Here is a 22,884-nt window from a genome sequence, read left to right as displayed (position 1 = left end):
CTCTGCCTCATGGATTCAAGCGATTCTCCTGCCTCAGCCTCCCGAGTAGCTGAGACTACAGGTGCCTGCCACCACGCCCAGCTAATTTTTGTGTTTTTGTTAGAGACGAGGTTTCACCATGTTGGCCAAGCTGGTCTCGAACTCCTGACCTCAGATTATCTTCCCTCCTTGGCCTCCCAAAGTGCTGGGATTACAGGCGTGAGCCAGCGCGCCCAGCCTGCAGTGTATTTTTTAAGTGTATATGTTCAGGTGACTTTCTCAATTAGGATACTGTAATTGGCAGTTGTTTAAAGTTTCTTTTTGAGATTAAAAGAAACCCAGTTGCATTCCAAATACTTGTATGGTAACATCCCCAAACTTTGTCCAATAGTGATTTCTGTCTGGAGGGGGACTTATAGAAGTAATATATGTTCAGGTGAGCACTTTCATATATATTAAAAAAGCAATGTTTTCCGAGATTTTGACATGGTCTTGCAGCAAAACAGTAGCTGTAATCATGGACTCAATCATTTAGGGAATCAAATTACATAAAAAAAGATGCTTTAAAATTTCTTAAAATCCTGCACATAGGCACATAAAGAATGATGGTAGCTGTAAGACAGTGTCATTATATTTTATAGACTAGATTATGGAAAGTGAGGAATTTAGAAATTTTCAAGTCATTTGAGCTGTATTAATAATGGGTTTTTAAGTCCTCTCTTCATAGCATTTTTTTCCTCAGTGTAAAATACAACTTATTTATAATGTGTAAAAATTGAGCAAAATGTATATATGTGGTGGAAAGGTCTTCCTTTTTCACAGTCTTATACATTATATATTATTATTTCATTTACTTTTGAGAGTTATGTAAATTGAATAGATAAGGAAAAGCATTTTCAGCAGAAAAATATTTAATGTCATTTGGGGAAATAGCTTCTTTGGAAATGGCTAAAAATGAAAATAACATAAAAATTATAACAGTGTGCTAATGTTTGTAGTGTATAAAAAGACAGTAACCTATTACGTTAAAAGGTAGATCCATCCAAGTGGAAAATGAAAAATGTTTTACCCTGTTTGCTTCACACTTCTCTTTATTTAAGTAATGGAGACTTAGTGTAGCAGTATGGACAAATGAACATGAGCTTTGTAATCTGATAGACAAGTTTGTTTCTCCCCACCATTGATTGGTTTTAATACCTTTGGAGATTTCCTTCACCACTGTCAGTTTATTCCCACATGTATAAAAGCGAAGACAATAACAGCTACCTCTCAGGACTATCCAGAAAATTGAATGAGATAAAATGATTAAATGATTGTTAACTAAAAACACCTAGCACATTACTAACTATGTTTTCACATCAAAGAAGAAAGAACAAACATGTCTTGAAAGTACAATCCCTTCTGCTACTGCACTTGTTTTGTAAATGCAAATTTATGCTAACGAAAATGGTACTTGGAACAATTGGAGCATAAAGCAAATTTACAGCTTGCTTATACATAATTCTGGGCACCAGAAATAGTAGGTGAATGCAGAAAATTGCACTCTAGCTAAATCAAGCTGCACTGAAATTCAGAGTTTCAGCTCAAACACACCGTATGTGTGTGTGTGTGTGTGTGTGCGCGCGCGTGCACACACGCGCTTACAGGAGCAAACACACGTACAGCACACCCATCTACACCTGGTATTAAGACTTTCTGTCTGATCTTAGATAACCCTTTTTCTAACACTTATAAGTACTCACAAGCTGCACCCTTCCTTAGGCCACTTCTGCAAGGAAATTTTAATCTTTTTCAAGGTAAAGTTCCATATTCATTTTAGTATTTGTGCATTTCCTAATCATTTGATATGTGTAAAACTTTGTTGATTATATCTTATGTTTCACTGATGACGTTTGTGAGTATTAAATCATCCCATTCTTTCTCCATAATGTATCTAGTGTTTATTGTGCTATTTTGCACAACACAATGATTTTAGAATGTGTATATTATGGTGTAGCAGAACTGACTGTAATGACCCGTAGTTTTTACACATAGTCTCAGGTTCAGTGTTTTTCCAGTTTCTTCTGTCTTTGCAATTTATTGATTTTTTTCATTGAACAGATACATCATGAAGTCATGAATGCTTTAAATTTAGAGATTGATTTATCTATGCATTTCCTTGAATAACCTCAAGTAAACACTTCTAAATAATAAGACTCCTAATTCTCAAAGAATTTTATACTCAGTTATCTTGAATATTGAACGCACAGAAATATCTTCAATAAACATATATCTGTCCTGGTTAAACTTCCTGCATCTAAAACTTGTAACAGATAAGCAGTAGATTATAAATGTATTGCCCAGGTTCCTCTGAGGATCAGGATAAAGATCAAGAAATGCCCATCTGAAAAGAGGGTAGTCAGTAGGTAGCCTTTTAGCTGTCAGTAATGTTAGCATCAGCCACAGCTTCAGAGGATTACCTCAACAGACATTACACCCTTCCCAAGGCAACCCTCATATGTTGACTAAGCAAGATGGGAATATAATTGTCTGATCACTTTGGCCTAAGTTGAGACAATCTGATGGTTATTACATGCTCTAGAACTTCCCACAGGGTTGGCTTTGTCAGAACTGTATTGCGGTCTGACTTTTTACTCTACCAAATCTTAATTCTTCCCTTCTCTTCCAAGTGTTAATCTTGATAAACAACTGACGTTCCCATCTCCATCTCAGAATGTCTAATTCTGGAGAATGCAACCTACCAGAGATGACTCTGCTTGAGATCAACCTTTCCCTTGTAAAATATTATCGTATCGCAATTAATAAATCTGTGTAGTAATTCATCTTACAATAAGAAGGGTAAAATAGTACTTGAAAATCTTACTTATTTGTTTTTAACAAATAGTATCATTTTCAAGTGTTCAAAATATTTAGACATGTAACAACTTGCTTATAATGTTGAAGACTTCATGTCATTGATTTTTGCATTTTCCTATTTGTTGTTGTCAGTAGTATTAAAACTCAAAGTAAGTTTGATATGGATCATAAAACTTTCCAGGCAAACCAGTCTCATAAATCTATCTCTACAACTTAAATATAAGATCAAGTAATGAATACAAGTTGATCCGAGCATCTTCTTAAGAAGGGCAATAGAAAACCGCTAGAAGAATGCTTGAGGCTAAGCCTATGTATTAGGAAAAGTTTACACTACAAACTACACAAATATTTTTGTCAGTGGTTTCAAAATTTCTTTTTTGTTATATTCTGACAAAGGCAAGTAATCTTTTTCCTAACTAAAAATGTCTGCAGATCAGAGTTTCTTTCCTGTTTTCAAGCAAGCCTGATTCCTGATAGAAAACTTCCTATGAAGCGTAACTATTTTCTTATTACTGGCTTTTCTTTAGAATGAGTTTATATTTTATCATTCATCTTCTAAGTGAGGCAGACAAGTAAATCAGCAATACATGTTATGGTACATTTTCTACTGGGTAGTATAGAAAGACAGTGGAGAAGCATATGTAACTAGTATATTGAATAAATATGACACAAGAACTGACATCAAAATGCAATTTTATTTTTTGTCTGCCATACTATTAAATTTCATTCGGTGAAAATAATCCTTCCCTGCCGTTAAATCTATATTCTGACAAACCCATACGTTTTCTCTTCACTCTTAGGTAACAGACAATCCTACCATTACAGTAAACCAGAAAGTCCTAAGTAAAAATTTAGAGAGCCTAGTCTCAAACAATAATTACAACTTAAATGACCAGGAACAGCATATTTTACCTGCTTTGACTGGACATGCTTCAGACTGGAAGTTTGTTGTGGAAAAGGGACAAATATATTTCTTTTTCAATCTCTAGCCTTGCTTTTCCCAGATTGCTAACTCCCTTCAGTGCCAGCATTTGGGGAGCAGGGTAAGGAATAAGGACGACAGATATACTTGACCTAAATGTTTCTGAGATGATTTTGCCCTTTCTGGTGATGGTAGATATTTAAAAATGGAGTTCCATTTCTTGTGGGAAGTTTTTTAAAACTCAGCACAGGTCCCTACTGGGGTTCTCTCTCTTAAAATTCCCTTAGTCCAGGCACCTCAAATCCAAGAACTTTCTGTGAAGAGTTCTTTATCCATCTGGATAAGTCTGCTAGTAAAGACTCAAGGTAATTCTACACTGGCTCTCTCTGCCACAGGGCCCACATCTACTCCACAAGAAACAATCATGTATTCTTTATCCCCCAAACATTGGAAGTACAACTGATATTAAGCAGCAATCTGCAGGTTCCTCCATCGAAGCAGCTGGTCAAACTTTCTCTGCCTTTTCTGTTTCCTTGGGCAGAAACTAGTGCCCAGACCAGTGTCCACCCAGAAATCTCAAGTGTTAGTTGGACACTGTCTTCTGCTTCACATATTAACCCTATTAGAAACACATTTCAAAGCTTTACAGGGCTGCTAAAGACACAGAGATTAAAACATGTAAATGCATGAACACCCATAAAATGTAAAGCTTTTGAGCAACTTCCCTGAGAATCGATGCATCCTATCTGCAATTCACTGTCTTGTCTCATATTATATCAAATCTAGCTCCAGATTTCGAGATATTGCCAGCTGTTCTGTCCCAGGTCAGTTAACACTCCCCAATGTGAGAACGCAGCACCAAGTATGATAAATATTATAGAGTACAAAAAGCAGAGTATATGCAATGAAACATTATCGAAATATTCTTAAAAAGTTTTCTGGGATCCTCTTAGTATTGTGATTGTTGTTTAATAGCCCACAACAATAGATTTGAAACTGGTCAGATATTTAAATAATTATTAATTTAAATAATTATTAAAATACTTTTTAAATATACTAGAATACTAATATAAATCTAAAATTTACATTACTACAAGCTAGTTGCCAAACTCTGATTAAGACAAAATGAAACAATCAAACCAACAAAATAACTAATTTTCTTTTCTATAAACAGTATAATTCATCTCTTCCACCTCTGTATTTTTTTATCTGTTGCTGAGGGCCTCATTCTTCACTGGCTGTAGGTGGGAGACCCACCTCCGTTTTGTGCCACTTGGCTTTCTCTGTCAGGCCGTTCACAATATGATAACTGGCTTTCATTAATGTGAGCAAGGGAGGGGGAGAAAGAGAAAAGCTGAGATCTTTGTAATCTGATATTGGGAGGGATACTCCATCACTTTTATCCTATTTTACTTGCTAGAAGCAAATCATTAGGTCCAGTACACACTCAATGAGAGATTACACGAGAACATAAATACCAGGAGATGAGAATTATTAGGAGCCATTTTGTGGGCTACCATATTCTCCTTGCTGTTTTAATACTCTTTGACCCAGTGACTACTCCCTTTTGTTTAATGATAGAGCATCTACTGATAAATTAGTAATGTCAGGAGTCTCCATTCACCTCACTGGTGAACCTCCTACTTACCATTTGGTGACCTTTAAGGAAAGTTAAAATTAGAAGAGTTGCAAGTTTTCTAATTTTGTTGATGAATCAGAATAAGCCAATAAAAAGTCAAATTTTTCTCAAGCCCTGTAAGAATAAGCACCTCTATCCATGCCCACTGATATGAGATATAAATATGAGGAACAAAGTAAAATAAAAAACATTAAAATAAAACAGAAGTAAATGTGGAAAAGCAAAAGAATGATAATGTACTTCCTCCTTCTGTCATTACTCTGGGCTTCAGAAAAGAGGAATATTGGCAAGAGAAAGGGAAGGGATGCGGAAGGATGTGTAGCAGAGAATCCCAGAACATTTTTAAACTGATTAAAAAGGGAGAATAATAACGCCAAGGGAAGAACTGGTTTAGGGACTAATATAACTCAGTCTTGGCTAGTCTTCAACACTCAAGCTTCAAGATTGATTACTGAAATTTTAAGTTGCCCAACAAAATAACACATTTCTTTGCCATTTGGACTTGTGAATCTAATATTTTGTTGGTGTCAGAAAATTGAAATTCCTGTGGAAGAATGAGAGTTTTGCTGTCTTTAAATTAATCTTTAAAAGTCAGGTGCTAAATTTTGACTTACAGAAACTTTATGCAAAATAACTATCTTTGAGAACACTCTGAATTTAGAATAAGATAGATAATGTTTATATACTGACTGCACCCTTTATGATTAGCCAGTGCGTTATCACAGGGTAAGTGAGTAAATCCAACTTTTCTTGACGATGATGTTATACGACTTTAAGTAAATGCACACAATTCTCTAAAACAAACATCCTAACAAATGATGTTTCTTATAAATATATAGTTTCAAAGTTACCAGTTATTAATCTTTGAATGTTAACTGTTAAAATGTCATTTAAGTATTTAAAAAATTTCCTTTTTAATAAACATATCGAAACTTAACTATATAAAGAAAAAGACATAAAAAGTATACATTAATGTCATTTTTTATTACTCATGCAAATAGTTCTGTACAAATCATGATGAAAAAGCTAGTGTTTCCATTCTAACAATGACTTCTGTCAACCGCTTCTTTACAGTCTTTTATTATTAGTTACTGAAGTTTGTGGTGAATTATTTAACTATAACTTCAATGATGGCATACCAAATAATTTGGTCATCGTTATAATTATTTCTGCAAGTGCAAACGCGAAGATGTATAAGGTCATAATAGTTTTTGATGATACAGTTTTCTACCTAGGTTTAATACCAAACAGATCCTGGAATGTTCAGAAGAATGTATAAAGGAAAACAAAAAGAGAGGCTAGTTTATCTTGCAGCATGGTGAATGTTTTTCTTCTTTCATTCATTCCTTTTTTTTCCTTTAAGTGTCTACTAAGTAGCACCTGTCATGTGACATGCTAGCATAGACTTGATAGAGGTCCAGTGAAACCTAAAAAGTTAAAATACTATGGAAAATGTAGGGGTAAACTAAATCTAAGGTCAAAGAAGGAAGTGCTGCACAGAGAACATGTGTTTGGGAAGGGGAAATTACATTGACTGTGAAGAAGAGGAAAGGAAGAATGAGACTATGCTGCACAATGCTTAGAGGCATTTTATTGGGCAGGAAATTACAAGTAACTTTTGTTTTTATTGTTTTCCTTTTAATCTGGGCAGCTAATTAACTGTCTTTCTAATTGTATACTGTAAGTATAGCAAAAGACTAGAAATATGATTAAATGTTTTTAGAAATCCAGAAACATCATAGTTCAGCTATTGCTAACATGGCTTAAATGTATTTGCTTGTGTGAAAATTACAGCAAGGTCACAATACCACATTTAGAGATAATTATATGCATGTTGGAATAATTTGAGCATTGTCTTTTTCATGAACATCTGATCTCAACAGGTCCCTCTGAGGAGCATATATTCCATTCTGGGTCACACCTGCCAAGCCTTCCACATCAAAACCTGTGCACCTGCCTCTGGTCCATCTCCCAGATAGTACATTTTTAACACATCATCTGCCAGGGGGAAAAAGATCACGTAACAGAAGCTTGCTTCAAATGAAAGATTTTCTGCTGAGAGATTCGGGAATTATGCTGCCAGGCTGGCAGATGATATGGAAACATAAATCTGAAAGCCATTCTTTTATGCCATCAGGTTGGAGACACTTTCATTGCCACTTTATCCCTAAATTCTGTCCATATATCTGTGTATTAAGTTAATTTACATAAGTAAGCTTCAAACTTTTTAAAATTGAGGATGTTTTCAACCAGACTCAAAAGTAATGTTTATACATGAAGCTGATTAGATATTCCAAACATTTTACATATTTTGTGAGAACATATTTTATAAATTATTTTATGTTTAACTCTCATTTCTAATACATTCTATGGAATAAGCCAACATTATTTTCCTATTTGATAGAGAGATTTTAATTATTAACATGAAAATTATTGAATATGTCTAGAAATACTTAATCACCTTATTAAAACATAAACACCAAAGGTTACATGGAGATTTCTTGTATGATAAAACACCTTACATATTTAATTATAACCAATAAACATGTTTCTTCCTACTTGTCCCTCATGTCCCTGGTGAGGTTCATGTCTAAGACAAAATTGTTTTGAATCCTCCATAAACCTAAAGATTTAATAGTTGTTTTAGTAAATGTGTCAATAGTATCTGTGTTTATTAAATATCTATTGTCCCAGTCTCTGCCTTTTCTAAAATAGTGAAAATAATCGAAGCAATACTTAAACCTAATTTAAAAATTATAAACAAGACCATTCAAAGTTATATTTAAATCTCCTTTAACAACAAGCATTCTTTATTCCTGGTCACCAAAGTTAGTTACTACCTGAACTTGCATATATGTAGGATGGGTGATTCTAATTCAAAACAATCCATCTGTAGATTACTAGCAAGCATTAAGTAAAATTTATTCTGGAAAATAAGAAAGTTATTGAATTATTTGTCAATTATATATGAGTATACAACTGTGTTGTGATATTCAGTGACATATGTATATGAATAGTCTTTAGTTCTGCCTCAGATTGTAAAAAAATCAATTGGAAGAAGTCTAGTAACTATGCCAATTTCATAGGAGTAAGTCAAACTCTTGGGTTGCTATGTAAAATGGATATGATACAAACCAAGGATTTTGTCTTCCTCACCTTGCTTTATTAATTCCCTTCCACTGAAATAGGGCCTCATTACTCCTTGTCTTATCAGTTAGTTTGGGCCAGTCAATGAACCTAATGAAAAGAGTAAGACAATGAAACTGAATCAGTTTCCCCAATCTTGGCAGGTGTGAGTTTGATGTGGATTGAAATGAATAAAAGTCAAGAGCTCGCCATATCAATTTTGTTTAAACCACAGAGTTAAAAGAAGCTTTCAGGTGGACTTGGGTTTGATATTGACCCCTGCAGGGTCTCGTTAGGTTACAGAGCAATAGCCTACAAAAGCCATGAATAACAACTGAGTCAGGCTAACTAAACTGTGATGCCTATGGCTACTCCAGCTGGTCTCTTCCAGCAGGGTCACTTTATGGGAGACAATAAGGAATATGAGAAAAATTTAGGAGCAACACACTAGTTAGCAACTGACAGAGCATTTCAGATTAGAAGAATTCTATACCTATAAACGAAAATTTTCCAAAGATCTTTTAAAAAATGTATCATTCTTTATTGTGATGATATATAGTAGATTTTTTGCAGACGTCAAGAATATGAAACCCAAAGATTGCCTGCTGTCTTAAAGAAAGGTCTTGGGAGGGAAATATATTCAACAGTGCTCTTTCTTCTTGTTACAAATGGTATTTGTGCTCTCTGTTTCATTTTCATCATTTGTCAACATAAAGGCCTGCATCAATGATTCAGCCATTTATAGGTTGACAGAAGTGACGTACAAATACACAAATAGATTAAAGTTACTGTAGCTGGATAGATATAGATTAATGAATACTCATTCTCACCTTAAATGGCTCTTATCAAAAACTTCAACAAGGAGGGAACAGAAAATATTCTTATTATAACAATAAAATGGTAAAATTAAAGAAGAGAAAACACTCCAGAGCTTGACATCTATAGAGAACTTCAATTTTGGTTATCTTCTTCTTCTTAATATGTTACTGCAATAAAGGTATAAAGGACAACAATGAGCAGATTTTTCTTCCACACAAAGTTTATAATATACTGGAATATATTATCTCAGACATATAGTTGTTGTATAGATATAAGAAACCAGGGGATAAGTGTATAAAATTTACTCAGTGGAAAGTCCTTAAAATATAAACAGTGGGCACCTACAATCCCAGCTACTCAGGAGGCTGAGGCAGGAGAATATCTTGAATTCGGGGGTCAGAGGTTGTAGTGAGCCACTTCACTCCAGCCTGGGAGAAAGAGCAAAACTCCGTCTCAAAAAAAAAAAATACACACACACACACACACATATATATGTACACATACATACACATATGTATATATGTATATATGCCTACATCACAGAATATAACAAAAGAGATGCTGTTACATTATGGAGCAGAGGACCCGATTGTCTGAATATTTTATGATAAAAGATAACTTCTCATATCATTTTAACTGTGCACCAAGTTTTAGTGATGCTTTGATGGAAAAATTGAAGACCACAGACTTAATGTAGAATGTGAAGACACATATGCAAGCCTTCCAACAGGGAATAAGTAATTTATCTTTAACAAAGGACAAGGTCATTATTCTAAAACTGATTTCATTTTCAGTAAAATCAGTAATAATAATGATCATGAAATGTATTCCTTATAAATTATTTATTGAAGAAAGTCATTTTCTATTTTTTGTGTTTTACCTAATTTGATAGTTTTTTGAAAGTCTTGTTACTTCCATCAAAGAAAATAATAGTCATAATGTTGCTCTACAAAAATTTTTGTCATCATCTCTATGTCAATAGCCATATTTGCCACCTCAGTTTATAGTATCCTCTCAGCATACTCAGGGTTTGTCCCTTTAAGTACAGTCAACATGTTTCAAAATAGCTGTTAATATTTCATTTTATCATCTTAAAATGATTTCAATAAAATCATATACATCCCCATTAGAGTCTATGTGGGAACACATTTTAAAAACTATGAGGTGATACAGTCGTGTATTCAACAAATATTTATTAAGTCCCTATTATTGGACAGTTTCTCTGCAGTTAATGATATTATAATGCTCATGAACTAAAATCAGTTTCTGCTTTTATAAATTTAAAGGTTAATGGGGAAAGGAAACTTTTTAAGTAGGGTCACAAACTTCCATGGAATTAAAATGCAATAAATTACTACTGTGACAGTGTCTTACAGAATCCTTCTCTGACAAAGGGATAATAAACAGGAGAGGATGAGTAGCATTGGCTAGCAAAAGGTTTGAAGGAGAGAATAGGATACGTAGAATTTTGTGGGAGACTGATCCAGTTGAAAGAAATAGCCAGAGCTAAGACATAGTTGTGAGAGTTATGCAATTCCTGTAATTAAAGAAAGCTAGTATAGGCAACAGAGTTAAGGATGCCAGTGTGATGACCTTGATAAAGTACATTGGAGTGAGGTCGTGCTGTGTCTTATAGACAAAACAGTGTTCACTTGATAGAGAGTGGTATTTACTGATTGTTTGAGGTCAATGACTGTTCAGATTTGTCAGTCACACTTTCTGATTGGTAAGTGATTGTGCCAATAGAGGTCTTAAAAATATTTTGACTATCACCCTTAGTTGTGAGATATATTTTGATGTTTGTTTTAAATGTAATAGGGAGCCCCTGAAGTAACTAACTAATGATAGGATTTTTAAAAATAATATAATCACTCTTTTTCTCCCCTCTCCTTCTAAAAGTCTTGATTTTGGAAGAGGCTCTTTCTAACTGGATTCTGAAGACAAACACAATATATACGAGAGGAGCAAATACGTATACAAGAGGAGGAAATACATAATTATTTGCTTTTTATGTTAAAATTCAGTTTCAAATATTACTAAACTACTAAAATAAAATATGGTTTATAATTTTATTAGAAGGGTACTTTTGAAAAATGATATAACTAATACTACTTTTTAAAACATTTATGTCAGAGGCTTGGGAACCAAAACAACTCCGTCTTGAGTACGGACTGGGTAAATTGAGTCTGAAACCCACTGGGCTGCATTCCCAGACAGGCATTCTAAGTCACAGGATAAGATATGAGGTCGGCACAAGATACAAGTCATAAAGACCTTGCTGATAAAACAGTTTCCAGTAACGAAGCCGGCTAAAACCCACCAAAATGAAGATGACCACCAGAGTGACCTCTGGTCGTCCTCACTGCTACACTCCCACCAGCTCCATGACAGTTTACAAATGCCATGGCAATGTCAGGAAGTTACCTTATATGGTCTCATCCACCCCCTGTTTAGCATATCATCAAGAAATAACCATAAAAATGCGCAACCAGCATCCCTTGTGGGTGCCCTGTCTATGGAATAGCCATTCTTTTATTCCTTTACCTTCCTAATAAAGCTGCTTTCTCTTTACTCTATGGACATGCCCTGAATTCTTTCCTGCAAGAGATTCAAGAACCCTCTGTAACATTTCGGCTGTGTCTTTCAGTTAATTTGGAGAAAAACCCTGAGGGATGTTCATACCATCCTTGTATTCATGTTACTGTCTCCAAAAAGTGTATTTAGAACCACCACCAACACGCATATAAGCTATTAGTTTGATTTTTATCTGTCAAAGATGTATACATAGGCATAATAGCATAACTGTTGTTTTTGAAATTCAGCAAAATGAAATAAACTTAAGATAGAGGGATAAAATTCATATGTACTTGACTTACAGAAATCACCATCTTACATCATAAAATTTAAAATTTCTTGCTAGACCAAGTGTAAGTTAAACCAAGTTACCGAGTTGGAAAGGGAATTCAGCATTTAAGTCATACCTTCCTTAACCATGAGTATATTTTTTCATATGGAAAATATTTGATCAATTAATATAAGCTAACATTTCAATGCTTAATATATGATACATGCTTTAAATGCATTTCAAGTTGAAACCTCATAAAAACCTTATGAAGCATTTTTATGTTCGTTTGATCACGGAGAAAACTGAAGCTGACAAAGATATAGTGACTTACGTTGGTTCCTACCAGTAAAAAGTAGTGGAGCTAGAATTAGAAGGCGGCAGGTTGACTCTTTTTTAAATTTTTTTTCTTTTTTTTCTTTTTTTTTTTTTTGAGCTACAGGGAGAATTTCTTCATCATTTATTCTTTAGTTAGTTGAAACATGGGAAAACATGTTGCCAGTTTCCCTTAATTAACACATGGATGTTTTCGCTTCTTGGCCCACTTAGAATCCCAAAAGGACAAAAATCAGTACAGGAAACATTTCTTAAAGAACGGAGAATGAGTTCTTTATCCCAACTCAATAAGGCTTGGGCTGATGAAGAGTAGGTGTATTCAGAGTCCTCTCTTGTCATATGCACAACCTAACACTTGTTTCCCAAGCATTGTAGTAGGGGGGTACACTGCCTTTATTGTTCTTCCTTAATAGAATCAGTAATTACAATAAAAACATTCAAAAGAGGGCAGCGAAGTGAAAATAGCTTCATTTACTCATTGATGTTATGCAGAAACGCAAAGGAATCCTGGTCTGTTATGAATGAGAGGCCTTTGCTGTGTGTTCAGGAAACCTCAGAGCAGGCACATCAAGTGCTGGAAGGTGAAGCAGCCTGCCTGGCCATCCTTGTGAAGGTGTTCCATGCAGGAGACGATGCCTACGTCCAGTGCACAGGCACTCTACAGGCTGCCTGTCCTGCTAAAAGTGAGAGGCTAAAACCAGCCTCTCAGTGTGTGCTCATCACGCTTCCCTTTTAATTTCCCGAGTATTCGACAGGAGGTACATTTTAACAAGAGAAAAATATCCCTAACGAACAGGATAGATGACCCTTTAAACAAGACAGCAAATACAAAGATGATAATAATTTAAATACAAATGTTTAGTCCAACTATTTTTTTTACCACATTCTTTTTATCCATTTATTTTTTTAACCACAAAACACTATAAATTCATTCATCAAGGGGCATACAAACAACTCTGCTTGGGTTGGAATCTTCATGGGACACGAGGAAGACAGAAACTGTCCTGCTTGGACCCCAGTTCTTCTACATAAAATGACTCAGGAAGACATGAAGAGAGGTCCTTTTAAAGGTCAATTGAATCTCTGTTGGCTATTATTTCTAACCAAGAAAGTCTAGAAGCAGGGAAGAGCACAAAAAGAAAGCAAAATCATCAACTTGGGAGTCAGTGTTGGAGATGGAAACCAAAGAAAATTGAGGAGAAATTGAAGAAATAAAAGACAAGTGTGTCCTGTGTCTCCACCGTCCCTGCTCCTGGTAAAACTAGTTAGCCCATGTTGTTAATTTTTCACTGTGGTGTCTGAAATCTGACAGGAGCACACCTTCATCCCCAGACATGCTTCTGAGTCAAAAATCAATTATGAAAAGAAGGGACGCTGGAAAAATATACCATGGTTTCAATGTGCTACTGCCATTGCTCTCATTTCCTGACACACTAAAAGCAGGGGATTACATAAAGAATGTAACCCACTCTTATATATTAGTGATATTAGTGTTACCAGCTACCGGCTTGCTGAGAAGTATTAAGAAGACATGAATCTCTATGTCTGGGAGAGGGTAAGTAGCATAAACATTAAATGCTCCTTGAAACTTTGAAAGGATACACCAGTGAACTTGTCTGAGAGAAGACTTAATTTGCAACAGTTAGATAGAGTGGAAATGGAAGGGCAAAAATAGTATTTTGATGTAATTCTTAAGTTTCTGTAATTTCTCTATTTTTATACTTAAATTTCAGGTTTACAAACTTGTTGAAAATGTTTTTTTGTGATTTATTTTATCTCTTCTATGGTTGTGGATATTTTTTCCTACTCGATATTTTGATTATTTTGCCATTTTTATTTTTCCTTTGATAATTATATTAACCATTTGGCTATCATTTTTCAAACATATTGGATCAAATATTTATCAATACATTTTTATGTTTAAAAATGAATTGGATTTAGGTTGTGTATATCCTCTGCTTATTAGACCTGATAAACATTAATTATTAATATTGTTTTAATTTTTTAAAAATATGTAGTTGAAAATGTTGATAGAAAGTGTGTCATTAAACTCAGAGCCCTAAGTGAAACTGACCAAATAGTTTTTCATTTTCCTATTGTACTTCCTGTCCAATTTTGATATCAGTGTTTTTACAGACCCCATTAAGGTTAAAAACATTCTGGAGTAGTTTAGTACCATAAGGGTTGTCTGTTCCTTAAAATTTTAAGAGAAGATACCTATAAAACAAGACAGACCATGAAACTGGAGTGAGTGTGTGTGTGTGTGTGTGTGTGTATGTGCGACCTAGAATGTGATATCACTAATATTTATATATATATACACAGAGAAAACCAAAAAAATTACTGTGGGTTTTATTTTATTTTACTTATTAGCCACTGTATCTCCATTGAACAAAGACTGCCTTAAAGTTTCTTGGGAATAGGACTGGGAAGATGGGAATCAGCAACTCCCATTGCTGGAATAGTTACACTCCTCTACTCCTGAAATTAATCCCTAAATGAATGAACCTAAGTCATGGCAAGTCATGGCAAGTTTGAGCCCTCAAGGAAAACTAATTATCCTTCAATGGGATTTCCTAACCCACCATCCATTTAACTAGCTCATCTTTCCCAGAAACCTTTTCTTCACGAAGCGCTGGGCTTCCTGAATGTTAGTGAAGCACAGTTGAGGGAATGCTGATCAAATATCAGTAAAAACCAAAAAGCAAAATATTTTATTTCCAACTCTTATAAAACAAAAGCATTTGCAAAACCCAACACCCTTTTTTAAAATAAAAGGAAAATAAGACAAATAAATAATAACAACAAAATATCTCTTGACAGACTTGAAAAAGAAAAAAACCTTCCTGGCTGGATTCAATTTGGCTACAATTTGGATATGCGAGAACTACAGCAATTTTTTTTTTCTCGATAATTTGACCTTTATCTTAAGGCTTCACCTTGCTGGCAAGAAAAAATAACTAAATATCCATGTGGCCAAACTGTCTTCAATCCAATTATTAAAAGAGACCTTTAATGTGCAGGCTCTTTTAGATTAACAGTACTGTCTTTCCATTTCCTCTTTTTGTCTGCTTTTGAGTAAAACATTCAAACCAAATAAAAATGAATAAATGATATTTGAAGATAAAAGCCCCAAATAAGAACAGATTGAATATCCAAGCCTACTTGTGGTCTCTGAAGCAATAACTCTTGCCCTCCCTAGTTGCTGTTTACATTGTTGCCTTCAAGTCAGAAATCTGCAAAGGATGTAGTTTATGATCATATCTTAGTCAGAGACTGGATGAGTCTCTAGCTGACTCTGCAGTCACCCAACCCCTGCAGCACTGCAGACATCTCAAAGATCTGGCCGTGTCTTATGTGGTCCCATATGGGGTAGATTACATTCCTCAGGGTAAAGCAATCTAGACCTTGTTAGCCTGGTCACCTTTGACAAGACCCCAGATGTACTTTCAGCTCTTTCTGGTTCAGTTTCATTCCTTAAAAAACTAAGAGTGGTTATGAAACACTGACACTAACTCTTAGAAACTCCCTCTACCTGACCATGTGCTGCAAAATTTTTAAAATTTATCTGTACTGTATTAATCATTTGCAAAACTTCCTTCAGTCTTACTTTGTGTAACCTGACTTAATCAGCTTTAGTGGCTCTACAACTTGTAGAACTGGAAAGTTGATGATATTGCTCTTATCTCTCCTATGTTGCATCCTTTTACTATAGACACCCACCTTCAAGGCATTATTGCCAAAGACAAAAGAGTCATAGTTTACTTTACAGAGTAACTCTACAAGCTTGGTTTTACTCCCTTGATTATGAAAATAATCACTTAGTTTTAAAAGAATTAGGAAAATCTCTTCTCCAAAATATTTTGACATTCAGTGTTATTGTATTACTGCCTAATCTTACTTTTCAAGGTGAGCTTTTTCTTTTCAAATCTTCTAGGAAAATTCCTAATATTTCATAAAATACATCTCACTCTCCAAACAGTAGATACTCATGTCAACTTTGGTAAATATTTCTAATTAGAAATACCAAGGGGAAAAATACACTAATAATGATTTTATTATATAAACTGTGTAGTTTTCATCCAATTATCATTTAAAAAATTTATCAAACATAAATATATGCTTAAACATACCATATCCTTTTAAAGGAATTTCAAAATACATTATTAGATATATTAAAACAGAATACTGTGAATTTAACAATAAAAGAATAGGTAATTATGGTACAAACCTTTTTAGGGAAGATGCTCTGTTTTGGAAACCAGTAGAGTGTCTGATTAAGAGCTCAAACTCTAAAGCCAAATTGCCTCAGTGCAAATACAACTCTGACACTAACTATGTGACATTGAAAAAGATACTTAACCTTTTCTTATTTGTGAATTCCCTTCCTTTAAAAGAGAATACAGACAGTTGTCATACTCATAGGACTGTAGGGATTAAAAACCTTTATTCAAACAAACATGCCTGGCAGTACTTGACACAAAGTAAATATTTAAGTATTGTTACCAATTATTTTGCTGCTGTTATTCAATTTTAAATTCAGGTACACTTGTCCTATAGGTTTTGCTATGAAACTCTCAAAGGCATAATGTTAAGTGAATAAAATGCAAGTCAGTTGAATAAGTAAGAATGACATAAACTTCTATAAGTCAAAATGTATTTGAAGAATGTTATACACATTATTATGTTTATTAAATGCATAAAGAAAAGACCAAGTTAACACAAACTAAATATGTTAACCATGGTCTGTGGCTGTGACTGGAAATATAAATAGAAGGACTTTGTCATTCAGGAGATGGAAGTTGGACATTTACATAGTTTCGCTAGTGTAGCTTGTCTCTTTGTCAGAATATATTTATATATTCACTGCATTCTTTTTAAAATGGAAAAAATAAGTTGAATCATTTAAATATATGTTTAAGTGATTTAATAGATATGTTTTTATTAAGATTCTGGAGGAAGAAAATAATCATCCAGGTAGCTAAATGTGCTGATATCAGATCTTTGGTAACGTTGATTTCTGATCTCTACTCTCTGACAATTAAAATCTATTTACTCAAAAAGAAAAATAACACATATCAAAGTAGTCTGTTGCTAGGATTCCAGATTGAACTAATGTAGAAAATGTTGAGGAAAATAGCACAAAAGCGGTTCTATTTACACTGCATGAAATGTAGATATTCAAGCAGGGTCAGCTGACATAAAATGGAAGCTTCAAAAAAAATCTTTTTTCATTTAAATGAAGTTGACACGCAATTTGGTGGGTTTTTTTCATTTTGAAGAAAATGTCTTTGAAAGTCTAATTTTGATTTGGAGAAGCTCAAATACCTACATGTTATGAATCATGAACTACTCTCCTAACAAAGATATTTAATGTTCTTTCAGGTACTCTTTAATTTGTGATTTTTTTTCCGTTATATTAGAGAAGAAAATAACATTTAGATGAAAGAGATTTCAAAGTATTAATTTCAGTATCATTTTAAATATTTCCTTATGGAGCTTTTGTCATTTACTGATGAATAGGATTTTATTCAAAGCAGATAAATTGCTTTTAAAAAGAGATGCTAAACAATTATAAGACAGACTATGAATAGCATGCTGCTTACCAATCCTTTGTGGATTCATGAAATTAATTTAAATGTCTTGCAGGCAATTATTGATACTTTTCAAATTTGATTTTGCATATGCTATTTTATATATCCTGATTTATTTCTACTTGAATTAATCAAGCATACTTACTAAAAAATGCCATTTGATTATATCTTTAGCTTTCTTCTTTTTGCATACTTTGTAGCTCTTCTTTGATACATATATATCACACACATACTTCTTTTACTTAATATCTATTGAACCAATGATATGAAAAATACATAATTGTAAATGTGCAAAATAGAAGTTGTTCATAATTTGATTTTATTACAATTTCAGTGAAATACTGTATATATAAAATGCTAGGAAAATAAAAGGCTTATTTATTTAATATGCATTATTGTTAGTTTTAGCATTCTTACCAATTCCTTTTCTCTATATTTAATATTAATAAAGTCAATACAATTTTGTCTTTAGCCACTATATCTTAAGAAGTACACTGGGTTAGGAGTACTATTAAAATAAATTCTAAACATTTACAATCATTGTATGTATTACTCTGTCTATATTTGGCTGCCATATCAAAATATCATAGACTGTGGGCTTAAACAATGGAAATTTATTTTCTCACAGTTCTAGAGCCTAAAAGGCTGAGATTAGGGTGCCAGATTAGTTATCTTTTGGTAAGGGCTCTCTTCCTGGCTTGCAGACATCCTTCTTGATGTGTGCCCATATGGCCTTTCCTTGGTACATATACAAGAAAAGCAAGAAAGAAACTAAGCTCTCTGGTGTTTTTTTTCTTTTTTTTTTTTTTTTAGATGGAGTCTAGCTCTGTTGCCAAGACTGGAGTGCAGTGGCACGATTTCAGTTCATTGCAATCTCTGCCTCCCAGGTTCAAGTGATTCTCTTGTCTCAGCCTCCCGAATAGCTGGGATTACAGGCATTGGGATACCACACCCAGCTAATTTTTGTATTTTTAGTAGAGATGGATGGGGTTTCACCATGTGGGCCAGACTGGTCTCAAACTCCTGACCTCAGGTGATCAGCCCACCTTGGCCTCCCAACCTGGTGTCTTTTCTTGAAGGATGCTAGTCTCATCTCGATGGCCCCAAACTCATGACCTCAACTAATACTGATTATTTCCCAAAGGCCCCAACATACAAACACCTCGGGGATTAGGGCTTCAACACATGAAATTTGGAGAAGGATGCATACACATTCAATTGATAACTCTGTATATTCTTACTATACTATTTTTTTCAAAACTAATTGCTGATTTTTTTTAATGCTGAAAATTACCTTCCTAGAATATGAAATTACCTTGGTGTTACAGGAATAAAATTATTTCTTTATTCACGTTCCTTGTTGCAAACACAGCCTTTTTTATTAGTCCATTTTCATGCTGCCAAAAAATACATACCCAAGACTGGGCAATTTACACAATAAAGAGGTTTAATGGACTTACAGTTCCACGTGGCTGGGGAGGCCTCACAATCATGGCAAAAGGCAAGGAGGAACAGGTCACCTCTTACGTGGATGGCAGCAGGTAAAGAGAGAGAGAGTGTGCTTGTTTAGGGAAACTCCCCTTTTTACAGCCATCAGATCTTGTGAGACTTCTTTACTATCACAAGAACAGCATGAGAAAAACTTGCCCCCTTAACTCAATTACCTCCTACTGGGTCCCTCTCACAACACGTGGGAATTCAAGGTGAGAGTTGGGTGGGACACAGCCAAACCATATCACCCTTCATCAAAATAATCTCCTTTACAAAACTTAAATTGAGGTCACTCCTTACTACCGTGTTTATACAACCATGTCCTGGGCTAGAATTAGTAAAAGACCAAACCAAAACAAAAAAAAAAGGACCTCTAAGCAACATATTTACTTATCCTTAAAGCATTAAGGTGGACAAAAAGTAGTAGTATATAGGTAATTCTCTATAGAAAAAAAAAATCAGCAGGTAAAAAGTCATTTGTCTGTATGTCATAGTCTAAGGGAAAAGCAGGTAAATATGTCATAGTAATAGTTTTGGCTACTTTATTATTTAAAATAGAAAACACAGGAGAATGTATGCCGGGCGCAGTGGCTCACGCCTGTAATCCTAGCTCTCAGGGAGGCAGAGGCGAGAGGATACCTTCAGCCCAGGAGTTCGAGACCTGCCTGGGCAATATAGTGAGACCCGGTTCTCCACAAAAAGGAAGAAGAAAAAAAAGACAAAAAAAAAAAAATAAGCGTAACTCCCCTTAGAAAACATAAGAGAATGTTTAAATTAATACTTAATAAATATTCATCTGATGAAACTGTATATATCGAAACTATATTCGTATATGCTTTGATAATATGAAAAGTAGTTACTTTAAATATTAAATTAAAATTACAAGCATATTAGTCTAACATACAGTATATTTTAAACAATAATTTTTTAAATTATATATATAAATAGAAAAGTCACAGATATTAATTTTGCTTACACTTTATGAAGGAATAAGGAGTGATTGTAATGATTAAAACAGGATTTTTATTTCCCAAATATTATAAAATGATAAAAATATTACATGTTCAATTTTATTAAATGGGATAATTTATAGGTTTCTGATTATACTTTTGGCAAAATCTTTTCATCAATTTTCTGTCTTCTTCTCCTTCCACTGTCAAGTAATTTGACTGACACATTTTGTTGAAAATATCTTGTTTGTTTTATGTTTGGGGTTTCTTAACTTCTCATTTAAACTTACTGAAATTTTACATTTTTTTTTTTTCTAGGCAGAGTAGTAAGACCTCAAGCTCACAAATACTTTGGTCAAACAAAAAGCATTTGCTGCATATCTTTATTACCTTAATTTACCTGTGGTCATCCATAAGCCTCTTTAGGTATTTGCTACTTAAAACTATGATCACATTTCAGTGTCCAGTTATGCAGCTGCAGGTAGAAGGTACGGAATTTTAATACCTTAGACAATAAAATTAGTTAAACTGCAAATAGTTAACTCTACACGTGCTTTACCCTGAACTTCAGATTACATTAATTTCAAACCAAATGGAATGAACAAAGATTCCATATTAAAAGGTATAATTGAAGTTGCTTAATATATAAAACAAGTGATATGGGCATTATTCCTGTGCTTCAAGTTATAAAAATTATAAAAAAGGGAGATACTATAAGTAGATTTTCAGGACAGTACAAAAGAAAATAGAAACAAAACCAAATATACATGTTGTGTCAGGCAATCTAATGTTAATCTTACTTTTTATGGTCTTTTAATAGAATCCAGCGTTTATTTTAAAAAGGTTAAAATATATTCGAGGTATCAGATCAGTTAATTTTGTCCATTAAATAAAACTGAATCAAACCCTTTATTCTTCATTCTGAGGAAATCGAATGTCCTTCTTAAGTGTGTTTCAGTTTCTAGGGACTTGTTCTCAGAATCGTCTCCTGCTTTTGATCTCATTCATATGTTACTTTAGATGGTTGTTGTCATCCCCCTACCCTACTGGCTTGTAGTGGTCAGTTAGGGCTGCCATAACAAAATGCCGCAGACAAGGTGGCTTAAAGAACTGACATTTATTTTCTCACAGTTCTAAAGGCTGCAAGTCAAGATCAAGGTTCCATGCCTTCCCCTGGCCTTCCCTCTGTGCACATGCACAGAGAGAGCTCAACCCCTGGTGTCTCTTCCTTTTCTTATAAGGACACTAGTCCCATTGGATTGGCCTCACCCTTTTGACCTCATTTAAGGACAGTTACCTCCTTGAAGGCCCTAACTCTAAATACACACACCCTGGTGGTTAGGGCGTCAATATATTAATAAAATGAGGAGGGGGAAAATTCAGTTCATAACATGACTCAAGGGAATTTCTTCTCATTTCTTTGACATCACTTTCTCTCACCCTACTGCCGCACACCAAAAAGCAAAAACAAAAATACCCCTCAAGCAGAGCCCTCATGCATCTATATCTAATGAGACTTGAGTTGACAAATGATAACATCAAATTGCCAAATAGCAAAGAAAACAAAATATAAATAATAAATTTTTGCACATACTGGAATTGTTTTGTCAGATACCATTGCTCCTAATGACTCCCCACTACTCACCATTTTTAAGTCCATGCTCCCCTTCTTGATGAATATTTTTTATTCACTAAGAAGCCCCAAATTCTTATTAGATTGTTGTAAAGGGCAGCGGAGCTACATCTTTCTTTGTCTTCTGATAATCCAGACAAAGCCTAGAGCCTAGAGCTTCATACTTCTGCAAACAGACATGTACTAGGCTCTTGAAATAACATTTTTTCCTTAGCTTTCCTATATAGTTTCTAAGCAAACATTAACAAGTTAACTATTCCATTATATACTTTATTTAAAATATTTGCATTCTACATTTTCATGTTTTACAGAACCGGATTTTTAACTATAAATGAAATTATAAACATCTGCTGTTATAATATCATTGTCATGTTATTGTAGCCCATAGTGTAATACCACTATTTAGGTTTAAATTGAAATATTTTAATATTCACAAAAGGCATATCTGTAATTATACTAGACATATATCAATAAATTACATTTCTTCAGATATACATGTCTATGCTTTGGAGTGTATATTTATCACAGTTTACTTGACAATTACAGATTATTAGGTACTTCTATACTCAAAACACATAAATAGATGTTCACTTATTTATTATTAAAGTTTTCACTAAGTGATTTACAAATTAAATATTCATACATGTTGTTCCAACTGTGTAACAAACCACCCTTAAACTTCCTGGTTGAAAAGAGC

The sequence above is a fragment of the Pan troglodytes genome, chromosome 15 (genome assembly GCF_028858775.2).
Source record: "Pan troglodytes isolate AG18354 chromosome 15, NHGRI_mPanTro3-v2.0_pri, whole genome shotgun sequence".
Taxonomy (NCBI): Eukaryota; Metazoa; Chordata; class Mammalia; order Primates; family Hominidae; genus Pan; species Pan troglodytes.
Note: the sequence above shows the minus strand (reverse complement) of the source record.